General features: G+C 40.3%; 1 pseudogene; it reads right to left on the bottom strand.

The window, feature by feature from the left end:
• Positions 1 to 16,022: 16,022 nt before the first annotated feature.
• On the bottom strand, positions 16,023 to 18,170 carry Ctnnb1-ps1 (catenin beta 1, pseudogene 1; annotated as a pseudogene).
• Between the last annotated feature and the right edge of the window lie 618 nt (positions 18,171 to 18,788).

The following is an 18,788-nucleotide window of genomic DNA, read 5'->3' as shown; positions in this document are numbered from 1 at the left end:
ATCATAGAAAATTTATAGGTACCATAGAAGTATTGAAAGTAAATCCACAAGGCAAACAGAAGAGCTTGATAAAGAGAAAAATTGAGGAAGTTGATTGTTGTTTTTATGTCAAATGTAAGCATCCATGCCATTAAAAATAATATTGAGGGGTCTCCATCTGCATCCAGAGCTAAGGCTGTCCCACAGCTCTCGAGATTCAAATCCTACACAGAGAGAGCTGGTCTTTCAGGAGTGCTCTCACTCCTAAGTTCATAGATGAGACCCCACTTTTGCTCTACTAACTGTCCACAGAGGGGCTCACCAGGAGAACACACAGCACAGGAAATGCCAAGCAGCCTGGGACAGGATCCTTCCAGTCTCCATCTGTGCCCAGAGATAAGGCTGTCCCAAAGCCCTCTGGACACAAAACCTGCCCAGAGACAGCTGGTCTACCAAGAGTGCTCTCATACCTAAGATCACAGACTAACAGTCACACAGGAGTGAAAAACTACAGACAGAGACAGATAGACCAACTAACATCAGAGATAACCAGATGCACAGAGACAAGCACGAGAAGCTAAGCAACAGAAACCAAGACTACCTGGCATCATCAGAACCAAGTTCTCCCAATGCAGCAAATCCTAGATACCCTATCACACTGGAATAGCAAGATTTGGATCTAAAATCACATCTCATGAAGATGATGGAGTACTTTAAGAAGAACATGAACAACTCCCTTAAAGAAATAAAGGAGAACACAGGTAAAGAAGTAGAAGATTTGCTTCCTTTAAATTTTGCTTTCTTTAGATTTTGTTTCCTTTAAAGAGTTACACGTAAACACAACCAAAGAGGTGAAGGAATTAAACAATACCATACAGGATCTAAAAATGGAAATAGAAACAATAAAAAAAATCACAAAGAGAGACATCCACGGAGATAGAAAACCTCGGGAAGAGATTAGGAGTCATAGATGCAATCATCAACAACAGAATACAAGAAATTGAAGAGAGAATCTCAGAGACAGAAGATATTATAGAAAACATTGACATAATAGTCAAAGAAAATGCAAAATGCAAAAAGCAACTAATGCAAAACATCCAGGAAATCCAGGACACAACAAAGAGACCAAACCTAAGGATAATAGGTATAGGGGAGAGCAAAGATTCCCAACTTAAAAGGTCAGTAAATATCCTCAACAAAATTATTGAAGAAAACTCCCCCAACCTAAAGAACATGATACCCATGAACATACAAGAAGCCTACAGAACTCCAAATGGAGACTAGAAGAAAAATTCTTCCTCTCATATAATAGTCAAAACACCAAAAACGCACACACACACACACACACACACACACAGAGAGAGAGAGAGAGAGAGAGAGAGAGAGAGAGAGAGAGAGAGAGAGAGAAACAATATTTAAAGCAGTAAGGGAGAAAGGTCAAGTTACATATAAAGGCAGACCTATCAGAATTACACCAAATTTCTCAACAGAGACTATGAAAGCTATAAGATCCTGAGTAGATGTAATACAGACACTAAGAGAACACACATGCCAGCCTTTGCTATTTATACCCAGCAAAACTCTCAATTATCATAGATGAAGGAACCAAGATATCCCATGATAAATACAAATTTACACAGTATCGTTTCACAAATCCAGTCCTAGAAAAATAATAGATGGAAAACTCCAAAACAAAGAGAAAAACTATACCCTAGAAAAAGCAAGAAATTAATCTTCTTTCAACAAACCCAAAAGAAGGTAGCCACACAAACATAATTTTACCTCAAACAACAAAATAACAAGAAACAAAATTCACTATTCTTGAACATCTCTAAACATCAATGGACTCATTCCCAAATGAAAGACATAGACTAATAAACTGGATACATAAATATGACCCAGCATTTTGTTGCAAGCAGGAAACATACCTCAGAGACAAAGACAAGCACTACCCCAGAGTGAAAGGCTGGAAAAATTAATCCAGGCACATGGTCCCAAGAAAAAGGTTGGAGTAGCCATTCTAATATCGAATAAAAAAATCATCTTCAACCAAAAGTTATCAAAGAAAGACAAGAAAGGACACATCTATACTTATGAAGGAAAAATCTACCAAGATGAACTCTCAATTCTAAACATCTATGCTCCAAGTGCAAGGGCACCCACATTCATAAAAGAAACTTTACTAAAGCTCAAAGCATACATTGCATCACACACAGTAATAATGGGAGACTTCAACATCCGACTCTCATCAATGGACAAATGGACAGATCATGGAAACAAAAAACCCACTGAAACTAGCAGAAGTTATGAACTCAATGGATATATATATATACATATATATATATATCCATTATTTATATATATGTATATATATATATATTCATCCTAAAACAAAGAATATACCTTCTTCTTACCACCTCGTAGTACCTTCTCCAAAATTGACCATATAATTGGTCACAAAAGAGGCCTCAACAGATATAAGAAGATTGAAATAATTCCATGCATTCTATCAAATCACCATGGACTAAGGCTGATCTGCAATTTAAAAAACAAAAGCAAAAGAAAACAACAGAAAGCATAAATATACATGGAAGCTGAACTGCGCTCTACTCAATGATAACTTGATCATGGAAAAAATAAAGAAAGAAATTAAATACTTTTTAGAATTTAATGAAAATGAAGGCACAACAAACCCAAACTTTTGGGACACAGTGAGAGCAGTGCTAAGAAGAAAACTCATAGCTCTGAGTGCCTCCAAAAAGAAACTGGAGAGAGCATACACTAGCAGCTTGACAGCACACCTGAAAGCTCAAGAACAGAAAGAAGCAAATACATCCAAGAGGAGTAGATAGCAGTAAATAATCAAACTTATGGCTGAAATCAACAAGTAGAAATGAAAAGAACTATACAAAGAATCAATAAAAGCAGGAGCTAGTTCTTTGAGAAACTCAACATGATAGATAAAACTTTAGACAGACTAACCAGAGGGCAAGGAGACAGTATCCAAATTTTAAAAATGAGAAATGAAAAGGGAGACATAACAAGAGAAACTGATGAAATTTTTAAAAAAAATAGCAGATTTTACTACAAAAGCCTACACTCAAGAAAACTGAAAATTCTGGATGAAATGAACAATTTTCTAGACAGATACCAGGTACCACAATTAAATCAGGAGAAGACAAGCCATCTAAACAGTTCCATAACCCATAAGGAAAGAGAAGCAGTCACTGAAAGTCACCCAACTACAACAAGCCCAGGACCAGATGGGTTTATGCAGGAATTCTGTCAGACCTTGAAAGAAGGCTTCATGCCAATACTCTTCAAACTATCCCATAAAATAGAAACAGAAGGAGCACTACACAATTCGTTCTTTGAAACTACAATTATGCTTATACCTAGACCACATAAAGACCCTACAAAGAACTTGAGACTAATTTTCCTCATGAATATCAACGCAAAAATACTCAGCAAAATTCCTGAAAACCGAATCTAAGAACACATCAAACCAATCACTCACCACAATTAAGTGGGCTTCATCTCAGGGATGCAGGAGTGTTTCAATATTCAGAAATCCGTCAATGCAATCCACAATATAAACAAACTCAAAGAAAAAAACCCACCTGATTATCTCATTGGATGTTGAGAAAGCTTTTAACAAAATTCTACAGCCCTTCATGATAGAAGTCTTGGAAAGATCAGTAGTTCAAGCCCATAACTAAACGAAATAAAAGGAATATACAGCAAACCTGTAGCCAACATCAAACTAAATGGAGAGAAACTTGAAGCAATCCCACTAAAATCAGGGACTAGACAAGGCTGCTCACTCTCTCCCTTCTTATTCAATATAGTACTTGAAGTCATAGCCAGAGCAATTAGACAACAAAAAGAAGTCAAAGAGACACAAATTGGAAAGGAAGAAGTCAAAATTTCACTCTATTTGTAGATGATATGGGAGTATACGTAAGTGACCTCAAAAGTTCCACCAGAGAACTACTAAGCCTGAAAAACAACTTCAGCAAAGTGTCTGGATATAAAATTAACATGAACAAATCAGTAGCAATCTTTCTACTCAAATGATAAATAGGCTGAGAAAGAAATTAGAAAAAAAAACACCCTTCACAATAGTCTTAAATAATAAAACAGACCCTAGTGTGATTCTAACCAAGCAAGGGAAAGACCTGTATGACAAGAACTTCAAGTTTTGAAGAAAGAAATTGAAGAAAATCTTAGAAGATGGAAAGATCTCCCATGCTTTTGCACTGGCAGGATTCATATAGTAAAACTGACCATCTTGCCAAACACAATCTACATTGTAATCCTCATCAAAATTCTAACTCATTTCTTCATAGAATTAGAAAAAGGAATTTGCAAATTCATTTGGAATAAAGAAAAACACAGGATAGAGAAAAATATTCTCAACAATATAAGAACTTCTGGGGGAATCACTATCCCTGATCTCAAGCTGTATTACAGAGCAATCGTGATAAAAACTTCATGGTATTAGCACAGAGACAGGCAGCCAGTTAAATGGAATAGAATTGAAAACCCAGAAATGAAACCACATACCTATGGCCACTTCATCTTTGACAAAAGAATTAAAACCATCCAGAGGAAAAAAGACAGCCTTTTCAAAAATGCTGCTGGTTCAACTGGAGGTCAGCATGTAGAAGAATTCAAATCAATCCATTCTTATCTCCTATACATAGCTCAAGCCAAAGTGGATCACAGACCTCCACATGAAACCAGATATATCGAAACTAATAGAAGACAAAGTGGAGACAAGCCTGAAACACATTTACACAGGGGAAAATTTCCTGAACAGGAGAAGAATAGCTTATGCTCTAAGATCAAGAATTGACAAATGAGATGTCATGAAATTGCAAAGCTTCTGTAAGGCAAAGGACACTGTCAGTAGGACAAAAATGGCAACCAACAGACTGGGAAAAAGATCTTTATCAATCCTACATCTGTTAGAGGGCTAACATCTAATATATACAAAGCACTCAAGAAATTGGATTCCAGAGAACCAAAAAATTCTATTAAAAATTGAGGTACAGCTGGAGCCCGAACCTCGCTGATCCTGGCCCACAGCTCCCTGCTCTCAAACCCTGTGGGAGAGAGAGCTCACCACTCAGGCAGGCGAGCACTCCTGAGAGTGCAGGGCAGGAGAGACCTCCAGTACTGCCCAACCTTGCCCACATCCCTGGCCCAAGAGGAAACTGTATAGGGTATCTGGGAACAGGAAGATAGGGGCACTCAAGCTGCAGGTACCCTGCACTCCAGACACCGCCCAGATCTGAAGGGACCTGGTCAAAGAGCTCCCTGCACCCAAATCCCATGGGAGAGAGAGCTAAACCTTGAGAGGGGCAGACACACCTGGGAAGCCAGAACAGACTACACTCTGCCCACATTTCTAACTCTAGAGGAAGATGCCTAGCGCCATCTGGGAACTCTGTGCACAGGGACCCGAGATAAGGTGGGGCAGGCCCTTCTGGTTGTTGCCCTCAGAGAGCTGAAATGCATCACCCGAGGAGCTACTTCAGGCCTGAGACCAGAGGTAAGACCAACTTTTCTGCTCCAAGTGACCTGCCTGGTGGACTCAGGACACACACCCACAGGAACAGCTGAAGACAGGAAAGACTACACCCCTGAAAGCAGAATACTCTGTTCCCATAACTGGCTGAAAGAATACAGGAAAACAGGTCTACAGCACTCCTGACAGACAGGCCTATAGGATGGTCTAAGCACAGTCAGAAATAGCAGAACAAGGTAAGACCATAGACAACCTGATGGCAAGAGGCAAGCACAGGAACCTAAACAACAGAAACCAAGACTACATGGCATAATCGGAGCCCAATACTCCCACCATAGCAAGCACTGAATATACAAACACACCAGAAAAGCAAGATCTAGATTTAAAATCACACTTGATGATGATAATGGAGGACTTTAAGAAAGACATAAAGAACTCCCTTGGAGAAATGCAGGAAAACATAAATAAACAAGTAGAAGCCTATAGAGACGAATCACAAAAATCCCTGAAAGAATTCCAGGAAAACACAAACAGGTGAAGGAATTAAAAATGGAAATAGAAGCAATAAAGAAAGCACAAAGGGAGACAACCCTGGATATAGAAAAGCAAAGGAAGAGACAAGGAGACACAGATACAAGCATCACCAACAGAATACCAGAGGTAGAAGAGAGAATCTCAGGAGCAGAAGATTCCATAGAAATCTTCAACACAACTGTCAAAGATAATGTAAAACGGAAAAAGCAACTGGCCCAAAATATGCAGGAAATCCAGGACACAATGAGAAGATCAAACCTAAGGATAAGAGGTATAGAAGAGAGTGAAGACTCCCAGGTCAAAGGTCCAGTAATGTCTTCAACAAAATCATAGAAGAAAACTTCCCTAACCTAAAGAAATGCCCATAAACATACAAGAAGCCTACAAAACAGATTGGACCAGAAAAGAAACGCTCCCTGTCACATAGTAGTGAAAACACCAAATGCACAAAACAAAGAAAGAATATTAAAAGCAGTAAGGGAAAAAGGTCAAGTAACATATAAAGGCAGACCTATCAGAATTACACAAGACTTCTCACCAGAGACTATGAAAGCCAGAAGATCCTGGACAGATGTCATACAGACTCTAAGAGAACAAAAATGCCACCCCAGGTTACTGTATCAAGAAAAACTCTCAATTAACATAGATGGAGAAACAAAGATATTCCATGACAAAACCAAATTTACACAATATCTTTCTACAAATCCAGCCCTACAAAGGATAATAAATGGTAAAGCCCAACACAAGGAGACAAACTACACCATAGAAAAAGTAAGAAACTAATCGTCTTGCAACAAAACAAAGAGAACACAAGCACACAAACATAATCTCACATCCAAATACGAATATAACAGGAAGCAACAATCACTATTCCTCAATATCTCTCAACATCAATGGACTCAATTCCTCAATAAAAAGACACAGATTAACAAATTGGGTAAGCAATGAGGACCCAGCATTCTGCTGCCTACAGGAAACACACCTCGGAGAAAAAGACAGACACTACCTCAGAGTAAAAGGCTAGAAAACAACTTTCCAAGAAAATGGTCTGAAGAAGCAAGCTGGAGTAGCTATTCTAAAATCAAATAAAATCGATTTTCAACCAAAAGTCATCAAAAGAGATAAGGAAGGACACTTCGTATTCATCAAAGGAAAAACCAAACAAGATGAACTCTCAATCTTAAATATCTATGCCCCAAATACAAGGGCACCTACATACATAAAAGAAACCTTACTAAAGCTCAAAACACACACTGTACCTCACACAATAATAGTAGAAGATTTCAACACCCCACTCTCATCAATGGACAGATCATGGAAACAGAAATTAAACAGAGACATAGACGGACTAAGAGAAGTCATGAACCAAATGAACTTAACAGATATTTATAGAACATTCTATCCTAAAACAAAAGAATATACATTCTTCTCACCACGTCATGGTACTTTCTCCAAAACTGACCATATAATCGGTCATAAAACAGGCCTCAACAGATACAGAAAGATAGAAATAATCCCATGCGTCCTATCAGACCACCGCAGGCTAAAGCTAGTCTTCAATAACAATAAGTAAATAACGCCAACATATACACGGAATTTGAACAACGCTCTACTCAGTGATAACCTGGTCGAGGAAAAAATAAATAAAGCAATTAAAGACTTCTTAGAATTTAATGAAAACGAAGGTACAACATACCTAAACTTATGAGACAGAGTTTTCCTCTGCTAAGAGGAAAATTCATAGTTCTGAGTGCCTGCATAAAGAAACAGGAGAGAGCATATGTCAGCAGCTTGACAGCACACCTAAATGCTCTAGAACAAAAAAGAAGCAAATACATCCAGAAGGAGTGGAAGGCAGGAAATAATCAAACTCAGAGCTGAAATCAACCAAGTAGAAACAAAAAGGACTATATAAAGAATCAACAGAACCAAAACCTGGTTCTTAGAGAAAATCAACAAGAGAGATAAAACCTTAGCCAGACTAACCAGAGGGCACAGATAGAGTATCCAAGTGAACAAAATCAGTAATGGAAATGGAGATATAACTACAGAATCATAGGAAATTCAAAAAATCATCAGATCCCACTAAAAAAGCCTATATTCAGCAAAACTTGAAAATCTGGAGGAAATGGACAATTCCCTAGACAGATACCAGGTACCGAAGTTAAATCAGGAACAGATAAACCAGTTAAACAACCCCAAAACTCCTAAAGAAATAGAAGCAGTCATTAAAAGTCTCCCAACCAAAAAGAGCTCAGGTCCAGATGGGTTTAGTACAGAATTCTATCAGACCTTCATACAAGACCTCATACCAATACTATCCAAACTATTCCTCAAAATTGAAACAGATGGAGCACTACCGAATTCCTTCTATGGAGTCACAATTACTCTTATACCTAAACCACACAAACACCCAACAAAGAAAGAGAACTTCAGAACAATTTTCCTTATGAATATCAATGTAAAAATACTCAATAAATTTCTTGCAAACCGAATCCAAGAGCAAATCAAAACAATCATCCACCACGATCAAGTAGGCTTCATCCCAGGCATGCAGGGATGGTTTAATATATGGAAAACCATCAAATAATCCACTATATAAACAAACTGAAAGATAAAAATCACATGATCATTTCACTAGATGCTGAGAAAGCATTTGACAAAATTCAAACCCCTTCATGATAAAAGGCCTGGAAAGAATAGGAATCCAAGTCCCATACCTAAACACAGTAAAAGCCATATACAGCAAACAAGTAGCTAAAATTAAACAAAATGGAGAGAAACTTGAAGCAATCGCATTAAGATCAGGGACTAGACAAGGCTGCCCACTCTCTCCCTACTTATTCAATATAGTTCTTGAAGTTCTAACCAGAGCAATAAGCCAAAAAAAAAAAAAAAGGAGATCAAAGGGATAAAGATTGGAAAGGAAGAAGTGAAAATATTACTATTAGCAGATGATATGATAGTATATTTAAGTGATCCCAAAAGTTCCACCAGAGAACTACTAAACCTGATAAACACCTTCAGCAAAGTGGCTGGGTATAAAATTAACTCAAATAAATCAGTAGCCTTCCTCTATACAAAAGAGAAACAAGCCGAGAAAGAAATTAGGGAAACGACACCCTTCATAATAGTCCCAAATCATATAAAATACCTCAGTGTGACTTTAACCAAGCAAGTGAAAGATCTGTATGATAAGACTTCAAGCCTCTGAAGAAAGAAATTGAAGAAGATCTCAGAAGATGGAAAGATCGCCCATGCTCATGGATTGACAAGATTAATATAGTAAAATTGGCCATTTTACCAAAAGTGATCTACAGATTCAATGCAATCCCCATCAAAATACCAATCCATTTCTTCAGAGAGTTAGACAGAACAATTTGCAAATTCATCTGGAATAACAAAAAACCCAGGATAGCTAAAACTATCCTCAACAATAAAAGGAGTTCTGGGGTAATCACTATCCCTGAACTCAAGCAGTGTTACAGAGCAATAGTGATAGGAACTGTATGGTATTGGTACAGAGACAGGGAGATAGACCAGTGAAATAGCATTGAAGACCCAGAAATGAAACCACGCACCTATGGTCACTTGACTTTTGACAAAGGAGCCAAAACCATCCAATAGAGAAAAGATAGCATTTTCAGCAAATGATCCTGGTTCAACTGGAGGTCAGCATGTAGAAGAATGCAGATCAATCCATGCTTATCACCCTGTACAAAGCTTAAGTCCCTGTGGATCAAGGACCTCCACATCAAACCAGATACACTCAAACTAATAGAAGAAAAAGTGGGAAAGAACCTTGAACACATGGGCACTGGAGAAAATTTCCTGAACAAAACACCAATGACTTATGCTCTAAGAACAAGAATCGACAAATGGGATCTCATAAAGCTACAAAGCTTTTGTAAGGCAAAGGACACTGTTGTTAGGACAAAAGGGCAACCAACAGATTGGGAAATGATCTTTACCAATCCTACAACTGATAGAAGGCTTATATCCAAAATATTAAAGAACCCACTAAATTAGACCGCAGAGAGACAAATAACCCTATTAAAAATGGGGTTCAGAGCTAAACAAAGAATTCACAGCTGAGGAATATCGAATGGCTGAGAAGCACCTAAAGAAATGTTCAACGTCTTAACTCACAAGAGAAATGCAAATCAAAACATCCTTGAGATTCCCCCTCACACCAGTGAGAATGGCTAAGATCAAAAACTCAGGTGACAGCAGATGCTGGCGAGGATGTGGAGAAAGAGGAACACTCCTCCATTGTTGGTGGGATTGCAGATTGGTACAACCATTTTGGAAATCAGTCTGGAGGTTCCTCAGAAAATTGAACATTGCACTACCTGAGGACCCAGCTATACCTTTTTTGGGCATATACCCAAAAGATACCCCAACATATAACAAAGACACATGCTCCACTATTTCATAGCAGCCTTATTTTTAATAGCCAGAAGCTGGAAAGAACCCAGGTGCCCTTCAACAGAGGAATGGGTACAGAAAATGTGGTACATCAACACAATGGAGTACTCAGCCATTAAAAACAGTGCCTTCATGAAATTCATAGGCAAATGGATGGAACTGGAAAATATCATCCTGAGTGAGGTAACCCAATCACAGAAAAACACACATGGTATGCACTCATTGATAAGTGGCTATTAGCCCAAATGCTTGAATTACCCTAGATGCCTAGAACAAATGAAACTCAAGTCGGATGATCAAAATGTGAATGCTTCACTCCTTCTTTAAAAGGGGAACAAGAATACCCTTGGCAGGGAATAGAGAGGCAAAGATTAAAACAGACACAGAAGGAACACCCATTCAGAGCCTGCCCTACATGTGACCCATACATATACAGCCACCAAAGATGGATGAAGCAAAGAAGTGCAGACTGACAGGAACTGGATATAGATCTCTCCTGAGAGACACAGCCAGAACATGCCAGCAGCAAAACACTGAACTGAAAATGAGACCCCCGTTGAAGGAATCAGAGAATGGACTGAAAGTGCTGAAGGGGGTTGAGACCCCACATGAACAACAATGCCAACCAACCAGAGCTTCCAGGGACTAAGCCACTACCCAAAGACTGTACATGGACTGACCCTGGGCTCCAAATTCATAGGTAGGGGCATGCCTAGTAGGGGCACCAGTGGAAGGGAAATTCCTTGGTCCTGCCAAGGCTGGACACCCAGTGATTGGGATTGTTGGGGAGGAGGGCGTAATGGGAGAAGGATGGGGAGGGGAACACACATATAGAAGGGGAAGTGGAGGAGTTAGGGGGATGTTGGCCTGGAAACCGGAAAATCAAATAACATTTGAAATGTAAATAACAAATAACCAATTTAATAAAGATGGAAAAAATAAAATGCATATATTCACAATAAAAAATGTTTCCTAATGATATTCTGCTTTGTTATAGATCAGTGCCTTATTCAGCCAATCTCAGAGAAACTTCCTCTTTCATAAAAGGGAACAAATACAGAGACCTTTAGTCAGACATCAGAGAGAGAGAGAGAGAGAGAGAGAGAGAGAGAGAGAGAGAGAGAGGGAGGGAGGGAGGGAGGGAGGGAGGGAGGGAGAGAGAGAGAGAGAGAGAGAGAGAGAGAGAGAGAGAGAGAGAGAGAGAGAGAGAGATCAAGCAGGGGGGATGGGGGACAGAGGGGAACACCTTGGAATACACAGATTTTAATGGTTGTCCCCATTAAATCTTTTCTCCCAGAGATTAAGGATCTCCTGTGGAAGAGGATGCAGAAACAGTGCAGTGCAAGAGTTAGAGGGGGCGGTGAAGGACACCAGCAGAACATGTGTCCCTAAATCAACTGAGCAAAGCTAATATGAACTTACAGAGAGTGACACAGCAGACACAAGACCTGCCAGAGTCTCCATCATGTTCCTTTTCATATATATTATAGCTTTCAGTTTGTACTTTTATGGAACTCCTGAGTGTGCAAATGCATGAGTCTCTGATTCTTGTGCCTTCTCTTGGACTCTTTTCCTTCTGTTGGTTTGCCTTGCCTAACTTCAATGCCATGGCTTTTGTTTTATCCTATGATTTTTTTATTTTGTTATGCATCCTTATTATATCTTAGAAGCTTGCTCTTTTCTAATGAGAGTTAGAACAGAGAGTAGATCTGGATGGGCAGGGAGGTGGGAAGGATCTGGGAGAAGTAGAGGGAGGGGAGACTGTAATCAGGGAATGAGAAAAGAATCTATTTTCAGTAAAGCGAAGGTAGAAAAAAAACTACTGAATATACAGATTCAGTCTTTTAGTGTACAGAATTTAATTTCATGACAAAAGTTTGTCTTCCATAAATTAAAAGTTCAATAAAATTTAAAAAGAAAACTAAAACTACTTGTCATTAAATGCTATATTAGAGCCACAATATAGCTTGATTCTTGGTAAACTGTAATACATTATGGTTTCTTGGTTGAAATGTCTGAAACAGTCTGTGTATTCTTAGATTTTTTAATATAGGTGGCAAGCTTCTTCAAACTCCCTTGCTTGCCCTGTCAAGTCTTTCTTCACAAAGTCATATCATCATATGAGTTCAGTCACTCCTTTCTCTTTTACCTGCCTTTATTATTTATTTTTCTGTAGAATTCCTTTGTGACTACTTTCTGATTCGTAATTAAAATACACATTTAGACTTCTCTATGTAACACAATGTTTGTATTTTGTTGCATTCACTTTAATTGTGTGTGTGTGTGTGTACATACATATGTGTGTTTATTTCCATATGCCATAGCCCATATGTGGTCATCAGAGGAAACCTTCTGGAAGTTTGTTCTTCCTTTCTCCCTTGTGGGTCATACATTGAACTGGGGCAGTCAGTCTTGGTGGCAAACACTTCAACTTCCTGAGCTATCTTGTTAGTAAAACACTGTGGTTGTAACAAGTGCTGCTTAGTCCTTAGTTTTCATGGTATTTAGCAGTCTCAAAAATTACCACATGGGATGTTTGAGTCATTTGCCCCAGCCATGAATAGAATATGACAACAATTTGAGTGACTGTTCATCACAGAATAAGTCTAGCTGACAATAAAAATAAGAGCATCAAGTACACACACACAGATCACACACACACACACACACACACACACTCACACACACACACACACACACACACACACACATACTAATGGGGGAAATGGATGATTCTGGTGAGAAGAAGCTGTGTATTTGGAAAGGAGTTTGTTTTAGTATGTAAGCTCTGGAAGACTAATATGTTCAAGAGTTCTATCAAAATTAGGCAACAAAATGATAGTAGCAAGCCAGAGAGACACATAACCCTTGTTCTTATACTCCGTAGGTTCCTGTGATAATGAAGGTTAATAAACAAATTAATACTTTCACTGCTATTCTTAAAAGTACAGAAAAGGTAAGACGCTTGAGAAATCTATTGAAAAATGCTACTTAAATAGTTCTAATAAAAATGAGGAAAACTATATGAAATTAAGCAGAAAACAAATGATGGATAGGCAAGTAATGTTTAGTTTCTCAGGGGTGGGGGTGAAAGGGATAGTAGCATGGTAGGAAATGTATAGAAGCTTAGCCAGTTGAGTTCAGATACTGGATAAAAGGGAAAGGAAAGATCATTGTAACAGTATTTCTAGCCTGAACATTCAATGTTTCCAATGCTGGGTATTCAGAGCCAGATCCCTAGCAGGCTCTTGAATAGAGATTTCATGTGAAGATTCCAGGCTTTGGGAGCCAAGTCAGTGCTTTACAGATTCCATTCTCACACAACATTCCCAGTTTAGAATCTCCAACCCAGCTTTGGGATACTTTATTGCCTTTCAAGCCAATGCCTTCCTGGGGTATTCTTACTCAGCAGTGGTATTACTATTAATTTCTTCTTACTATCCAGTTTCTTGTAAAGAGGAAATTCATAATTCTTATTACCCATATCTTTGGGTTGCTTTTATTTCCTAAAGAGATCTTGATTTGCTGTATATTTGTTCAAAAAGTGGTACCAAGAGATGAACTCAAGGGCATGAAAACTGGGATTGGTTTGGTCCTATACCTGGGATTAAGCCCAAGGAATTTATTTATTAATGTTTTGCTTATCTCTTGATAAAGCCCTCAACTTGTCCTTGCTGTGGCATGGAAATGGTTTTAAAGTTTTGACAGTAGAGGGCACTGGAGGGATGTTGTTAGAAGATGGGCTTTTGAACTGTCCCCATCCTGTTCTCTTGTTGGAAGCTAGGTCTGCATGCCTGATCCCAGGAGGGAAGACCCTGGATGAATGTCAGTGATCTTCTCACATGTGTATAGTCCTGCTTATCTTCTGGGAGTTTCAGAAGCCACTATAATTTCCCAGAAGTCTGTACAGCCTGACCATGTTTTCCTCTGGATGGTGAGCAGCGACTTCTCTCCAAATCTAAATATCTTAATAAATCTCATAGTTTCTTGGCCATTTGGCTTCCACTGAATTCTATGTCCTCTAGTTGGCTTCTTAGCTCTTTCAAAGTCACCATAAGTATATTGAAAATTCTCCAGCATCCTAAGAGAGTGCTTTCCTGACTACCAACCACAGTCTTCTTATACTCTCTTCTGAGAATTTACTGTATGTCATCCTTACTTTTGATTTCCACAACCACCAAACTCATCTATGTGCCAACTGTAGGAAAATTCTTTGACCTAAAATAATTTAGGAAACTTCTTCCTATCCAGTGAGCTATAGTTATGCCCTTGTCAAGGCTGACCAAACCTCACCTGTAGTATGGACCTGAAGTTGTACTTGTTTCTTTAATGGCTCTTTGACCTAGGGGTAGTGTATAAAAGTCTCTTTTATCTCCTACTAATATGTAAATATCCAAACATTGTCATTCATTCATTCCTTCTTTTATTATAATATGCTCTTAGTTTCTCTCTCTCTCTCTCTCTGTGTGTGTGTGTGTGTGTGTGTGTGTGTGTGTGTGTGAGTGTCTGGGGCAGTATTCATGTGGGCCACAACACCTACGTAGAAGTCAGAGAACACCTTGTGGGGATTGTTCTCTCCTTGTGCCATGTAAGTCCTTGAGATTGAACTCAGGTTATCATGTTTTGCAGCAAGTGTCTTTACCCACTGAGACATCTCCGTGGACTATCCTATTCCTTGTTTTAAAATTGTTCTGTTCAAAATATCCTGAAGTCTCTGACTACTAGTTGTACCTGACGCACATGGATGGGATATTCAGTCTTCCAGACAAGATGGAGGAATCAAATGATGTAATTTAGGACTTTGAGAACCAAGGAGATAGGACAACAAAGGATAAACAATTTTTCAAAGAAAAATGCTGAGAATTAATAAAATGATTTCAAGGTAGCTAAATAATAGATTGTCATGAAGGTAACAGAGAAACGTGAAAAGCAAATGTGGTTTTCTTGTTTTCTTTTATTATTTATTTATTTATATGAATTAAAAGTTTAATTCTGAACCATTTTTATAATCTTATCTGTTGAAGCATTGTATCATAGCAGGTTACAACAACTTTGGGATAAAAGGCAACTGGTATACTGTCCAAAACAAGGCCCAGATAACACCTCTCACTGATTTACCCTACTGCACGTATCCCCAATAATGTTCTTGTTTAAAAACAGGAAATAGATCCACCTGCTTATTTTAAGTATATGAAAAGGAAACTAATTGGGCAATTTCTATCTGTCTATTTATATAAAAGGCTGCACAATGTTACACATCTCCAAATTACAATTATTGTGATTATGAATTAGTATTCTACACCATTACTCAGTTCTTAGAAACCAGAAATTGCTGTAGCAGGTTCACTTGAACATAACACAACGAGACTTAAAAACTAACAGTTACTGAAAAAAAAAGCTACTTCAAAGCAAGCAAAGTCAGTACCAGTACAGATATTAAAAAAAAAAAAACAGTTTGATTACTCCATCTTGTGATCTATTCGTGTGCATTTTTCACTTCCTGAATCACTCCCCAAATCCATTTGTATGGTTACTCCTAAAGGATGATTTACAGATCAATATCAAACCAGGCCAAGTGATTGCTATCACCTGGGGACAGCCTGTCCATGAGGTCCTGTGCATGTCCCAGGTCAGGCAGCCCATCAAATGGATAGTCAGCAACAGGGTGGTGACCACCCATCTCATGCTCCATCATAAGGTCTGTCCCCAACGTGTCCTGGCCATATCCACCCGAGTGAAAAGAACAGTAGCTGGGATCATCCTGACGATATCCAAGGGCTTCTCTCTGGGCACCAATGTCCAGTCTGAGATCAGCAGTCTTATTCCAAGCCATTAGCTCTGTCCTGAGGAGGGAACTGGTCAGCTTAACTGAAAGCCATTTCTTGTAGTCCTGTGGCTTGTTGGAATAGAACGGCAGCTGCATATGTTGTCACGCCTTCGTTCCTGGAGTGGAGAAATGGCTCCCTCAGCCTCAATGGCCTCTGCAGCCTCTTTGTCCTGAGCAAGTTCACAGAAGATCCCTGCAGCTACTCTTTGGATATTTTCAATGGGAGAATAAAGCAACTGCACAAATAGTGGGAATGATATTGAGTCCTCGGATTACGATCGGGTTGTGAACATCCTGAGCGAGGATGTGGTGAACTCCAGTACACCCTTCAACTATCTCCTCCATGCGGACGCCCTCCACAAACTGTTGCTGTGTTCCAACCATGGAGGTACGCTGTTGGATGTCCTGATGCTCTCATACAAGCAGCTGAACTAGCCGTGGAATAGCACCCTGTTCCCACAAAGGTGCATGATTTGCTGGGCAAACGGCAAGGTTTCGGATCAATCCAACAGTTGCCTTTCTCAGAGGCCAGTGGGATGGTGGGTGCAGGAGTTCAACTGCAACAGGTAGTCCATAAGGAAGGCGAGTGGCATTCTGGGCCATCTCAGCTTCCTGATGTCGGCTGCTCAGATGACGAAGAGCACAGATGGCAGGCTCGGTAATGTCCTTCCTGTCACCAGCATGAAGGACAGTGAGCCCAAGAGCCCCCAGAAGCTGCACTAGAGTCCCAAGGAGGCCTTCCATCCCTTCCTGCTTAGTCGCTGCATCTGAAAGGTTGCTGACTTGGGTCTGTCAGGTGAAGCCCCAGAGCCTGCAACCCACCAGCTTCCACAATAGCCGACTTGTTGCTACAGCACACAGACAACACCTTCAGCGCTCTGCTTGTGGTCCTCAGGAGCTTCTCGTAAGTGTAGGTTCTCATTATGTTTACTAAGGCTTGAGGTCCATCACTAGCCAGGATGATCAGCTTGCTCTCCTGATTGCAGTAAGCTAAGACCTGAAGGCAGTCTGTCGTAATAGACAAGAACTTCATGTTCGTTCTGCAGCCCACCGGCTAAGGCACATTGCCATTTTAGCTCCTTTCTGATGTAGCACGAAATTATGCAGTGTCGTGATGGCATAGATCAGTACAGAATCCACTGGTGATCCAAGCATTTTTCCCAGCACTGGGATGCCACCAGACTTAAAGATAGCCAACAAACCCACTCGATGGTGAGAAAGGTTGTGTAAGGTCCCAGCTGTACAACGAGCTGTTTCTACATCATTTGTATTCTGAATGGTGACCACAATGGAAGACACCATCTGAGGAGAGCACATGATGGCATGTCTGGAAACTTCCTTTTTGGAAAGCTGGTGAACCGTAAAAGCAGCTTTATTAATGACCACCTGGGCCTCATCATTTAGCAGTTTTGTCAGCTCAGGAATTGCATGTGTGGCAACTTCCGCGTCATCCTGATAGTTAATCAAATTGACAACTGCATGCTTCAGCACCTGTGACGGTTCAGCCACGCACTGGACATTAGCGGGATGAGCAGTGTCAAACTGCATGGATGGGATCTACATGCCCTCATCTAGTGTCTCGGGGAACATGGTAGCTCGGACCCTCAGAGCCTGAGTGTACTGACCATCAATGTCAGCTGCTTGCTCTTGTGTAAAGAACTGGGAAAAGCCTTGTTCTCACTCACAAAGGACTTGGGCGGTGTCTTCAGCTTCTTCCTCAGGATTGCCCTTGCCACTCAGGGAAGGAGCTGAGGTGGTGGCACCAGAGTGGATTCCAGAGTCCAGGTAAGACTGCTGCTGCCAATGGCTGACAGAGGCTTTTCTGTCTGGCTCCATGGCCAACTCCATGCGTTCAGCTTGAGTAGCCATTGTCCGCACCACAGTGTCACAGCAGTTGCTCGCTGAGTTTCAGATACCAGTCAGGTCATTGCGGCGGGCAGGGGTGGGGGGTAAGTTATCTGTGCATGCTCCACGAGGGACAGAGGGGACACGCACCAGGTCCCGCGTATCCCAGCTCCTTGGGCCATGGAGGTGGGGGGGGTATTTATTTTTTGTCCTCCAGATTTTATTCCCCTCCTTGTCCACCCTCTGAGGGTTCCACATTCCATACTCCGCTCCACAGTTCCACCCCCACTCTCCACAAAGATTTCCCCACCCCATGTACCCCACCAGACCTCTAAACTTCCTGAGGCCTCCAGTCTCTTGAGGGTTAGGTGCATCTTCTCTGACTGAACTCAGATCTGGGAGTCCTCTGCTATATATGTGTTGGTGGCCTCATCTCAGCTGGTGTTTGCCTCCTGCTTGGTGACCCAGTGTCTAAGAGATCTCAGGGGTCCTAATTGAGACTGCTGGTCCTTCTATAGGGCTGTTCTCCTCCCCAGCTTCCTCCACCTTTTCCCTAATTCAACCAGAGGGGTCAGCAGCTTTTGTTCATTTGTTGGGTGTACATGTCTGCATCTAACTCTTTTCAGCTGCTTGTTGGGTCTT

Source organism: Rattus norvegicus, chromosome 7 (assembly GCF_021556685.1).
Source record: "Rattus norvegicus strain SHRSP/BbbUtx chromosome 7, alternate assembly SHRSP_T2T, whole genome shotgun sequence".
NCBI lineage: Eukaryota > Metazoa > Chordata > Mammalia > Rodentia > Muridae > Rattus > Rattus norvegicus.
This window is presented reverse-complemented; position numbering and strand designations above follow the sequence as displayed.